The 11,826-nt window shown below is 30.3% G+C and overlaps 1 long non-coding RNA gene across 1 annotated transcript; it reads right to left on the minus strand.

Annotated features, from left to right (window-relative positions):
• Positions 1-5,948: 5,948 nt before the first annotated feature.
• On the minus strand, positions 5,949-11,352 carry LOC143055322 (uncharacterized). Its single transcript, XR_012971987.1, has 3 exons — positions 11,176-11,352; positions 7,190-7,261; positions 5,949-6,464 (listed from the first exon to the last, which is right to left on the minus strand). It is a non-coding gene; the product is annotated as an uncharacterized LOC143055322 (long non-coding RNA).
• Positions 11,353-11,826: the final 474 nt, after the last annotated feature.

Consider the following 11,826-nt stretch of genomic DNA (forward strand, 5'->3'; position numbering starts at 1 on the left):
TTTCGATCCTCTTTTTCACATCACGGGTACCTTCGATCAACTTTAGATCTTTGACCATGACAATTACTTTTTACTTTAAACAAATGAGGTTGTACACATCATGTGTGAAAAAGAAAACTTCTTACCTCATCATCTAAGACTTCTTGAGTAATTCAGTTGAGTAAACAAAACAAAAATGTTCAAAATTATATTGTTGGCTGAAAGGTCAATGTCAGTATCAAAAATCATCATCAATTTCGCGGTTCATTAAAGCGTTAATAAATAATCATATAAAATGTAGGTTAAAAAACGTACTTTTTCCCGATATAAAATTGTACTTTGTAGAACTGTTCTTATGGATTTTATTATTATGTAACTAACTTTATAGATATACTTGAATGAATAGGTTTCCGTATATATTCTATAACTAATTTAAAGGGATACAAAATAAAGCTGTAGATTGAGTAAATTGTTATCAGCAGAGATGCAATAAAACTTGTTTAATTTAGAAAAAATAAATTGCTTTCGGTGACTTATTTTTTTATACAATTAGCTTGTTATTCTCAGTTTGACACAATACACCTTGTGTATAAAATAATGTTCTTATGAATCCAAATTATTCGACTGCGCTGTCCAAAATAGTCTATCTAGTTCTTGTATTTGACTCTCCTCCACTAAATATTATATATTCACTTATTGGCTCAATAAGAAGTGTAAAATAAGGTGATTCGTTATGTTCAAAGACAAGGAGCTACATATATATATATATATATATATATATATATATATATGATAAGATACACATTCATTCCTACTGGGGCTTTGAAAAAATAACTTCTTTAAGTAAAGTGTTAAGTGGGCATCATACACTAAAACAAAAGTTCGTTTAAGAAAGAAAAAAGAAAAACAATGAGTCCGACTTTGAGAAGAGACAGAAGAAAGGTTTTGCATAGGTGGGAGCTCTGACACATCGTAGAATAAACAACAATACAAACTTAACTTTAACAAACCCAAAGGTTTACTTATAGGATCTCTTAAAAGAAAAACACAAAAATTTAATAAAATTAAATGGATTTCAGGTAATATGAAAACCCTCGGGGTAAATCACGGATAGGACATTGATAATGTTGCTATATGGCAACGCATTAAAGAAAAGATTAAAACTGTGTGAAAAAGCAGAAATATTTCATTTAGTGGTAAAACATTAATAGTAAAAATTTCTTTTTGCCCATGTGTAGTTATGAAATTGAAGTATGGGGAATTCTTGAAAAATATTTAAAAGAAATAAACAATATTATTTTGACTTTTATATGGGATGGGAAAGTCAATCAAATAGAAAGACAATTCTGTTGTCTTGGTATGACAATGGTTGGCATGGGCATGATTAGTATAGACTTATTCATTAGAAGTAAGCAAATAAAGTCTCTTTATGTATGGATTTATTTGTTAATTTCATGCTTCATACATCACATACTTCTTAGTCGCAATAGAAACATTGTTTAGGATTGGACCATGTTCACTAGGCAGGGGACGACCATTTGATATTCTAGGGGGGGGGGGGGGGAGTAGGAGAATTTGTTTTTGATATGAATCTTTTATTTTCCAAACTGCATATACATGTATTGCATACTTACATAGTATTAAAGTTTGGTTGTTACTAGCCTCTTTTAAAAGTATTGGCAAACATAATTCGACGAGCTTATCATGTTTTCTGGGTGTTCCGAAGACCCTTTCTTAATCTGAAAATGCAAGTTTTGTTTTAATAACTTTTTGACAATATTTTGGTCTAAAAGCAAAATGTATATATTCAGTGTAAGACTTAACTTTCTAGGGACAACATCAAAAGATTAATGTGCATGGAAAAGCAAAAAAGGAATTCACATAGTTAAGTCTGTGGCTGCTGTTCTTTTTTTCAAACTCATGATGATGTTCATAACACAATTACTAGATTACAAAAGGAATGCAACACTAACAGAATACAGAATGGCAATCAATGAACAAAAGCGAACATAATAAGAAACATTGAACCCGAAAAATCAGAGCTACATTCTGAGGGAAAACAGAACTTGCTTCTTGCAAGGTAATCGCCGTGAACACAATTTGATATGGAGACAAGCGTTTGGTTTTGAAATTTCCTACATGAGGCATTTGCCTCAATGTACATGTAGGTACGGTCCTGTTAAAATAAAAGGGAGTTAAGGTTTCCTGAGACAATACACCTCAAGTTAAATGAAACCAATTTTCAGACATTTCAAGTATATTTTAATAATATTTATACTTGTATTATTAATAAAATTGGGAAGTGTTTCCCGATTTTTTTTGGGGGAAAAGATGAATTTATGAAGAATCTGGTGCCATTCCATATTTTCGATCAGACCTGCTGAGTCATTTATTTTCAATACATTGCAAGTCAGGTAATTTATGTTCAAATGACCATAGAACAAACCATTTATTTTTGTGATTATTAAGGCTGAGTTATTTATTTTCAAAATCCTCCTGGCTCTCCCCAGAATATCAAATGGTCGTCCCCTTAGTGAACCTACAACATGTACTTCTTTAAAACAATTAAAACAATATGCTTTCAGGAGATACCAGTGGTCAATCGAACCACACTTTACTTGTAAATTTCTTTTTTATCTTGACAAAATGGTCCTTGTGGAAAATAAGAAACAAAATCAAATATGATCAGATAAAAATGTCAAATACAGATATTTTGATTTTTTGAAAATCATACATGATAATCCATCTGAAATCAGAACCCTAGTACTTATCTAATTATACTATAAACAAAGAAAAAATAAACTCATTAATTAATTGTATATGATAATTATATACCTTGAAGGAGACAGCGGTCACAATGTTATGTGTTCAGCCTTTGTCTCTTTAATTTGTACTACATAATACTACATGTAAAACTATATTATCGAAAGATGTTTTTTTTTCATTCATTGTCATATAAGAGAATAACAAGTATTATAATCATACTATTTTACTGGTTAAACAGTGCACTTTTCTTTCAGCGTCCTGCTTCCAGGACAGTTGCTTTTTATGTAAACAGGAATGGTCAGTTTGCATCCGGGGCAACTGAAGAAATTGTAAACAGGATATTTTTGGAATAAACAAGTATCTATTTAAAAAAAAGAGTAAAACACTAGACTAGTTTAAATAACACTCCATAGAATTATCAAAGGCAGCACGACAAAACCATACACCGTAGCGGTCTCACGTGCTCCACAATAAATCATTTTGACGTCAACATGTCTTCGTCCTGACTGATATTTTACTTACATTTTATAAGCACTTTATATAAGAAATATTCGTTACTTGATCAGCCTGGACGAAAACGACATAAGTAATTAATATGGAAGATGGAACCGATACACTTTGATATCAATCTATTTAGCAGATTCAGAAGAAAAGATTGTAAAAAAAACAACAAACTAACTGACGAAAGGGATGGCAGAAGATCACACTCACCTCTGATAAATAGATTCGAAAACAGGGTCATACTATAATCTCTACTACAGGGCGCTTACATCGCCCACTGTAAAACAGATTAGAAATCAGGGTCATAATGTTATCGCTACTACATGAAGCTATGGAAGGTAGCCATAAAGATGGTTTGAATTTAATGCTGAAGAAAACTAAACCAAAAGAGACAATGCACAATAACATTTATTCGATAACTTTTTATGAGAGTTTGCTTGGTATTCTTCTCCTGACACTTACTAAACCTTTCCCATACAATTCTGTACTTTTAAATCCAAATTCTTCGACGGAGCTGTTAAGGATGTTTGCTCTTCCATTTTTTGATTTTTTGCCAGATTTTCGGAATCCTCTGGTTTTATCCATGTATTGCCATTAAAAAAAATTGCCCACTAACCCCTACTTTTCTTTTCATATTTTTATTACATATTATTTAAAAAGCCATATTCCAAAATCTAATGAAATCCTTGCGTTTTTTTTCATAGTTTATTAAACAAAAAAAGTGCCAATGTTAAGTGAAAGAAAAATCTAGAGAGAATTATTTCCCGCCAAATTTTCAACGGCTTATATCTCAAAATCAAGCACACGGACCCTCCATTTTTTTCTGCATTTTTAGTTTCTTTATTTATATACTATCAATTTATAACAGTCTTTTAAAAAGCTTGTTATTTTTAAAAATAGGATCGAACATCCTTAAAAAAAGTCAAACTAGTCCCTTTGCTTGACATACAACGAATAAGTATATACTCACTAATTGGCCGACCAAGAAACTTTGCAAAGTGTAAAATAAGGTGCTCTTTAATATTCCCAGACAAACAGCCATACATGTTTAAATTACAAACTATTTCAATTGGTGCCTGCCAGAAATTACTTATTGAAAGTAAAGTTCTTTGAGGACAATTTAAATCAGACACCACAACTGCAGTTCGTTTTGAAACAATCAGAGAAGCATTCGATTTCATAGCCCTGTATGGTACGTAATCAGCAACTACTGCATTCTCAGGGAATAAGTACGGCTTATAGTCATTTGATTCTAGAATTTCACTAAGAACCTTTTCAAGAAAGTCGGAGTTACGGCCCTTGACTAAGGTAACGGGTTGTGCTCATGCAAGAGAAAAAATTGTGAAATTCGAAGTAAATTCCAGATTTGCTGCAAAATATTTTTGTGTAAGATTTACCTTATCATTTCTTTTGACAATTAACACGTTCTTAATACATCAGAACATTCATAAAATCCTCTTAAATGGCAAAATCAAATGAAGAAAGCCAGGGTGAAGAAAAAATGGCGTCGTATGCCGATGCAACAAAAACCAATCCAAAGACAATACATTCTTCAACAATGTCAGGAGTTAAACCAGTCTTTGTTCAAGAAATAGATGTATTTGGATCACTTACAGACCGGGTTACTACAAAAACACTGTATTTAACAAATATTGAAATGTACCAAACGCTAGGTTATTCAGTTGAAGCACGCTCGATCATTGGACTTCAACGAATAAGAGGCCTCTGGCGAATATACCTAGATTGTGAGACGGCAAGAGATCACCTCATCTGTAAGGGTGTAGAAATAAGAGGTAAACAAGTAAACATTTACTCAAGGAACCCTCGGGTAACGACACATGAGGACATAGATACTGTCAGAATAAGAGTGAAGGACGTCCCACTCTCTGCCGATGACGGCCAAATATTGAGAGCTCTAGAGGAAAAGAGCTGTATCATAATGAACCATTTCAGAGAACGTCTGAGGTATGAGAATGAAATCACAAACTGTCTCACTGGTGATAGGATCATAATATGTCAGGGTCCTTTACCCCAACATATTCCTCGCTCCATTACTATCGGAAAATATAGAGCCACAGTTATGTACCGTGATCAACCATCTACAGGAAGTCGTCCAAAAAAGTGTTCAAAATGTCTAGGTGATGGGCATAGTTTTAGCAATTGCCCTAATGACTGGGTATGTAAATCATGTGGTAAGGAAGGTCATAAACAAATTGACTGTACAGAAAATGACCTCTCTGATAACACCCAACAATCTGATGAACATCAAAAAACAGATGATGTAAGTGAACACACAAATGATGCTGATGATACCACTGTAGATACCTACGCTGCACAACATTCAAGTCACATAGATGATCCTTCTACAAACAGTGAACCTGAATCAACTAGCGTATATGATAATGACATAGACACGCCCCAATATGTACCTACTCCGGACGAAGAAAAAAGAAAGAAAAAAAAGTCAAAGAAAGAAAGAAAAACAACACAAACTCAAATAACATCATTTGTAACTGAACAACAGGAATCTGAATCAACTCCAGGAAAACAGAAAAACAACAGAAATGTTGAACGGTCTCCAGTTACCCCGACACATGTTTTGCATGACAACGAAGGGGATACCTCGACTAAACGGCCGAAAACTTTAGGAACTTAATAATATCAACTGAAAACTAATGACATTTATCAGTACTGCAAAAACAAACAGTTTGAATATTTTTTATTTGAAAATAAAAAAATGTAGAACTAATTCAACATTATACTGTAATACATCTACAATGATATTTATTCTATGTCTGTTCATGTTGATATTTAATACAAAACTCATTCACATTACAGCTGAACTGAGTAACACTCAAAATACATGTATTCACAGAACCATTCACATTTCACAACTCTTACTTTTGGTGAATTACATATTTTACATAATCTTTGTACTTTTCTCAGCACAGTTTCAACTAATCCAGATGTGCCTCAGAATTCTTCTTAGATCACAAAAACACATATTGCACTTTTCAATTCTGAACACAGATATGCTCAAGACACATTTTTGTACACCAAAATCTATAAATAAATTGACAACCGATGTACACAAACAGCATCACACTTGTAGCTCCATATATGCTCATATTTCAGATTCAAATTATGTGCAAGGGTATGAGTCCAAATTAGAAAACAAATATAGTCCACTTCATATTGCAAACCACTTCATACACTTCCTGGAAAAAACAATAACTCTTTTAGCATTCAATAGTTATAAAAAACAAGATATCAAAATAAAAGCAAAGAAGAATGAGAACAATACACCCTTACTATTTAGCCCTAACAAATGCAACAAATATAGTACTGATAAAAACAAATGTATATATTTACATAAAATAATTATTATGTTTATCAACTGTAATCTATGTAAATATAACTATTGTGTAATATATTCATGTATATATTTTTTTCAACATAATCATTGTAATATATATAGTTTTCTTGTATTGAGTAAAATTTATTTCTCAATTGTTGTCTTCACAAACTGTGTGTGGTATATGTTTGTCATAGTTCAGTTTGTAAACAAAGTCACGTTGTTGACCCAAATAATGACCCGTAAGGCGAGGTCACTTTGTGTAAAAGCTGCATGCATTTTAAACTTGAAAACACTGTGTAATATAATTTGCTATAATATCGTCAACATTAAAGATACTGTGTATCTATTTATTGTGATAAAATGTAAACAATATTCAATATGTTTTCATGTAGGATCATTACCTATAATAAAACAGTGGGAACTACGTAGAAAGTATAATAAATTTATAGTTAAAAGTACGTCAAATCTACCGATAATTATTCACCTGTTGAATATTGAAGTAAATACGCGTGAACTAGTAGAAGAAAGCACAAAATCGATAATTGACACTATAAATAGATGGGGGTTCCCCAATCATAATCTTACCTTTAAATAAAATAATAATGGCTGATCAAAAACTACACATCTGTACAGTCAATGCTAAGGGACTTCAGCAAACTGAAAAGAGAAAACGACTAATTGAATGGACAAAACAACAAAAATGTGATATTCTTCTAATACAAGAAACACACTTTACAGACAACTTAGAAGAATCTTTAAAAAAAGAGTTTGAAGGTGAATTATTTTTCAGTAATGGTCAGAGCAATGCTAGAGGGGTATCAATATGGTTAAAGAGTAGGCTTAACTACAAATTTATCGACTATTATAAAGATAAAGACGGAAGACTTCTTCTGATAAATATAGAAATTGACGAAAGCATACTTACAATTGCAAACGTTTATGCACCAAATAATAATAAGTTAAGAAACACTTTTTAAAACAGTCAAAACTTTTATTGATAAATATAGTCTTGGACAACTGATAATAGGAGGAGATTTTAACGATATTTTGTCTGAAAAAGATACAAAAAATAAAAATAGAAGAACAAAATTTGATAAACCAGTCTGCGGACTAAAAACTTTAATTAAATCTTTTAAATTAACAGATATATGGCGTGAAAAAAACAGAGATAAAACTCAGTTCACCTGGTGTAAAAGAAATAAAACAGAGGCCACAAGAATTGATTACCTGCTTGTCAGTACTGAAATTAAAAAAAATTGCTCCTCTTGTGATATCAGACCAATTGTTATTCAATACACTGACCATAATAGTGTATCTTTAAAATTACATATATCAAGAAATAACAAAGGACGTGGATATTGGAAATTAAACAGTAGCATCTTAAACGATGAAATCTACTTAAAAATAATAAACAATCTCATTAACAACTATAAAATCAAAGCAAGTAATTCAAAAAATCTAGCTCTTTTATGGGATACTTTTAAAATAGAGGTTCGAGACTGTACAATTCAGTTCTGTAAATTGAAAGCGTTAAACAAAAAAGATTCAATCAATGTATTAGAAAATCAACTTATACAACTTAACAATGAAATTCATAAAACTAATATCAGAGTTAATGAAACAAATACCTACTTGATTGATAAAATAGAGAAAGTAGAACAAGAGTTAGGAAATTTATACAATGCAAAAGTAAAAGGCAATCAAATTAGATCAAGGGTAAAATGGATTGAAGAGGGAGAAAAAAATACTTCTTACTTCTTAGGTCTTGAAAAAGCCAGGCAGTGCAAAAAAACCATCACTAGATTGTATGATGTAAACAATAATATAATTACTAATCAAGAAAAAATACTTAACCTTGAAGTTAACTATTACAAAAATTTATATTCCTCTACTAAACCAGATAAGGAAGATACCATAAAGTACTTTAACGATATTAAAAAATGTCCAAAATTAAGTGAAAGTGAAAGTGATATATGTGAAGGAAAAATTACAGTGCAGGAATGCACAGATGCAATATTCAAAATGAAACTAAATAAAGCTCCTGGTCTAGATGGACTTAATGTTGAATTTTACAGAAAATTTTGGGAAAAAATAAAAGATTTTATTGTATCAGTATTCAACTTTTGCCATAAAAAAGGAGAACTGTCAACTTCACAAAAAATCGGAGCAATATCATTAATATATAAAAAAGAAGATCCACTTTCTCTAAATAATTATCGTCCAATAACTCTGTTAAATTATGATGTAAAATTGTTAGCTTATGCACTTGCTCAAAGATTAAAACAAGTTTTACCAAAAATAATTCATACTGACCAAAAAGGTTATATAAAAAATAGATACATAGGTTTCAATATTAGACAAATACAAGATATAATTGATTACTCAGAGAAATTTAAAGTAGATGGAGCCATACTTCTTGTTGATTTTTCCAAGGCATTTGACTCCCTTGAATGGAACTTTATGTCAGAAACCTTAGTAAAATTTGGCTTTAAAAGTAGTTTTATAAGATGGATTCAAACAATGTACACGGACATAAAAGGTTGTATACTCAACAATGGTTGGGTGTCCAGCAGTTTTAATATTTTTCGCGGAATTCGACAAGGATGTCCAATTTCTTCGTTAGCCTTCGTATTAGTAGTTGAAATTATGGCAATTAAACTAAGACAAGATAATAATCTCAAAGGTTTAGAGGTGAAATTAGATGGTAGAAACTGCTCACTAAAAATATGTCAACTTGCAGATGATACAACACTTTTTCTGAAATCACCAAAAGATGTTAGTTTAGCAATGAACATAATTGAAACTTTTGGAAGTTTATCAGGATTAAAACTTAACAGAAATAAAACAGAAGGATTTTGGCTAGGAAAACTTAAAAATAGCAGAGATAAATTTGAAAGCATAAATTGGAAAACAGATAGCATTAAAAGTCTTGGTTTTTACTTTGGTTACAACAATCCAGACTGTCAAAAACTAAACACTGATAAACAGCTAAAAAAATGTGAAAAAATTATATCAAATTGGATGAAAAGAAATTTAACATTAATAGGTAAAATAATAGTAGTAAAATCACTAATTCTTCCAAATTTAACTTATATTGCATCAAATATGTACATCCCAAAGGAAATAATACAAAAGTTTAAAACTCTAGTATATAAATTTATATGGAATGGAAAAAAAGATAAAATTAAACGTGCAACCCTTTGTAAAGACTATTTAGAAGGAGGGTTAAAAATGATCGATATAGATTTGTATCTCAAAGCACTTCAATTACGCTGGATTTTAAAACTTAAACAAAATTCTGGTGAAAATTGGTCAATCTTACCCCAAGTTTACTTAAATAAATTTGGTAAAAACCTTTTGATATTTCAAATGAACATTAAAAATGTTAATATGTTAGACAAAAAAATATTTAAATCCCTTCCTGAGTTCTATCAGCAATTGATTAAAACTTGGATTAATGTTAAGGGGGGACAGACAAAGACCCCGCAAACATTTCTAGACATAAGAAAGCAGATTTTATGGGGTAATCATAACATACAAACAAAAGGAAAACCCTTATTATTTACTAAATGGATTGAACAGAATATTTTGTATGTAAATGATATACTTGACGAAAAAGGTTATATATCAGAAAATAGAATATTAACCAAAATAATAGATAAACGTGATTGGATTCGAGAATTATCCTTATTAAAGAAAGCTATTCCAAAACATTGGCAGAATATTTTAAAGCAAGAAAGCTCATATAAAACAACAGTAAATATAAATAATTCAAAAAATCTGCAAATACTACTCAATCATAACATTCATCCAGAAATGAGTAATAAAGAAATATATTCAATACTATTTGTCCCCCATAAGCAAGAAAAACCTGTAGGTTTTCTAAAGTGGGAAAGAATCTTTGAAGAAAATATAAAAATAAAATTTAAAAGCACTCTTGATTTTATTTTTAATTACCTAGATAACAACAAATTTAAAATGTTTAAATGGAAATTGCTTCACTTCATCCTTCCATGCAATGAACTGCTAGTTCAGTGGAAAGTATTAGAAAACAATACTTGTAATTTTTGCAAAGAAATTGACAACTATAAACATTTTTTTATTACATGCCGGTATAATAATACTTACTGGCAAGAAATAAATAAGCTTTTACTTTATCTTCAAATAGATAGACACATTCTAAAGATAGAAAATTTAATAACTGGCTATAAAATTGCAGACAAAAAATATTCTGATATAAACACCCTGATAACAGTTATATTTTTCTCAATATATAAGGCACATTTTGTCTCAAACAAAAAAGAAACAAAGATAGAAATCTTTAAAATTTTTAAAAAAGAAATAAACGACATAATAAAATTAAATGCGATAAGAAACATTGAAACCGGAAAAATGTTAATAAAGACGTCAACATATTGTAAACTGTAAGTAAAAGTATTACTGGTTGACAAATTAACATATGCTAATTACCTTGGCCTAGTCTAAATATTATACCACGAGGTGCCACAAACAAACAAAATAAAGCTACGCAAACAACCTTTTGATTTGAGTTAACATAATTATTCACTTACCTATATGTGTATTTTCCTAAATAAACATGATCAAGAATGTAAGCTAGGAAAAATAAATCCATAATATCACAATATAAAAGAATATTAAAAAGTTAGGCTAACTCCAATACACTATTCTCGAGACACTCCTACACACGTTACCTGTACATGTAAGAAAGTAAATACACATAATATAATAACAAAACGGCACGGCGTAGAACCGTAAATTTTTCCCGATTTATAAACAGAAACACACAATTTGATTTTTAAATGAATGAATTTATTTGTATTGATGTTTATTTATATAATGTATTATGCTTCATTGTAAAATACTAACATTAATATAATATTTTATTATATATTCTCCCTGGATGTATAATAATTGATATACAGGGATACTTAGCCTAAAGCTGTAAGCTAGGTAAATTGTTAAACAGCATTTAGTGCAATAAAGATGATCTAATTGTTAAAAAAAAAAAAAAAAAAAGAACCTTTTCATTGATACTTTGAGCTTTTAACGAAGGATTTTCTTTCCTTATGACAGTGTACTTATTTTGTAGTGTTCTGTTATGTATGTCGTAAAATTGAAAAACCTGTAAAAAAGAAAAAAGAGATTCTTGATTCATTTATAATAATATATACTCGAACATGTACACACAAATTGTTGTAAAT

The sequence above is a fragment of the Mytilus galloprovincialis genome, chromosome 12 (assembly GCF_965363235.1).
Source record: "Mytilus galloprovincialis chromosome 12, xbMytGall1.hap1.1, whole genome shotgun sequence".
Classification (NCBI taxonomy): domain Eukaryota; kingdom Metazoa; phylum Mollusca; class Bivalvia; order Mytilida; family Mytilidae; genus Mytilus; species Mytilus galloprovincialis.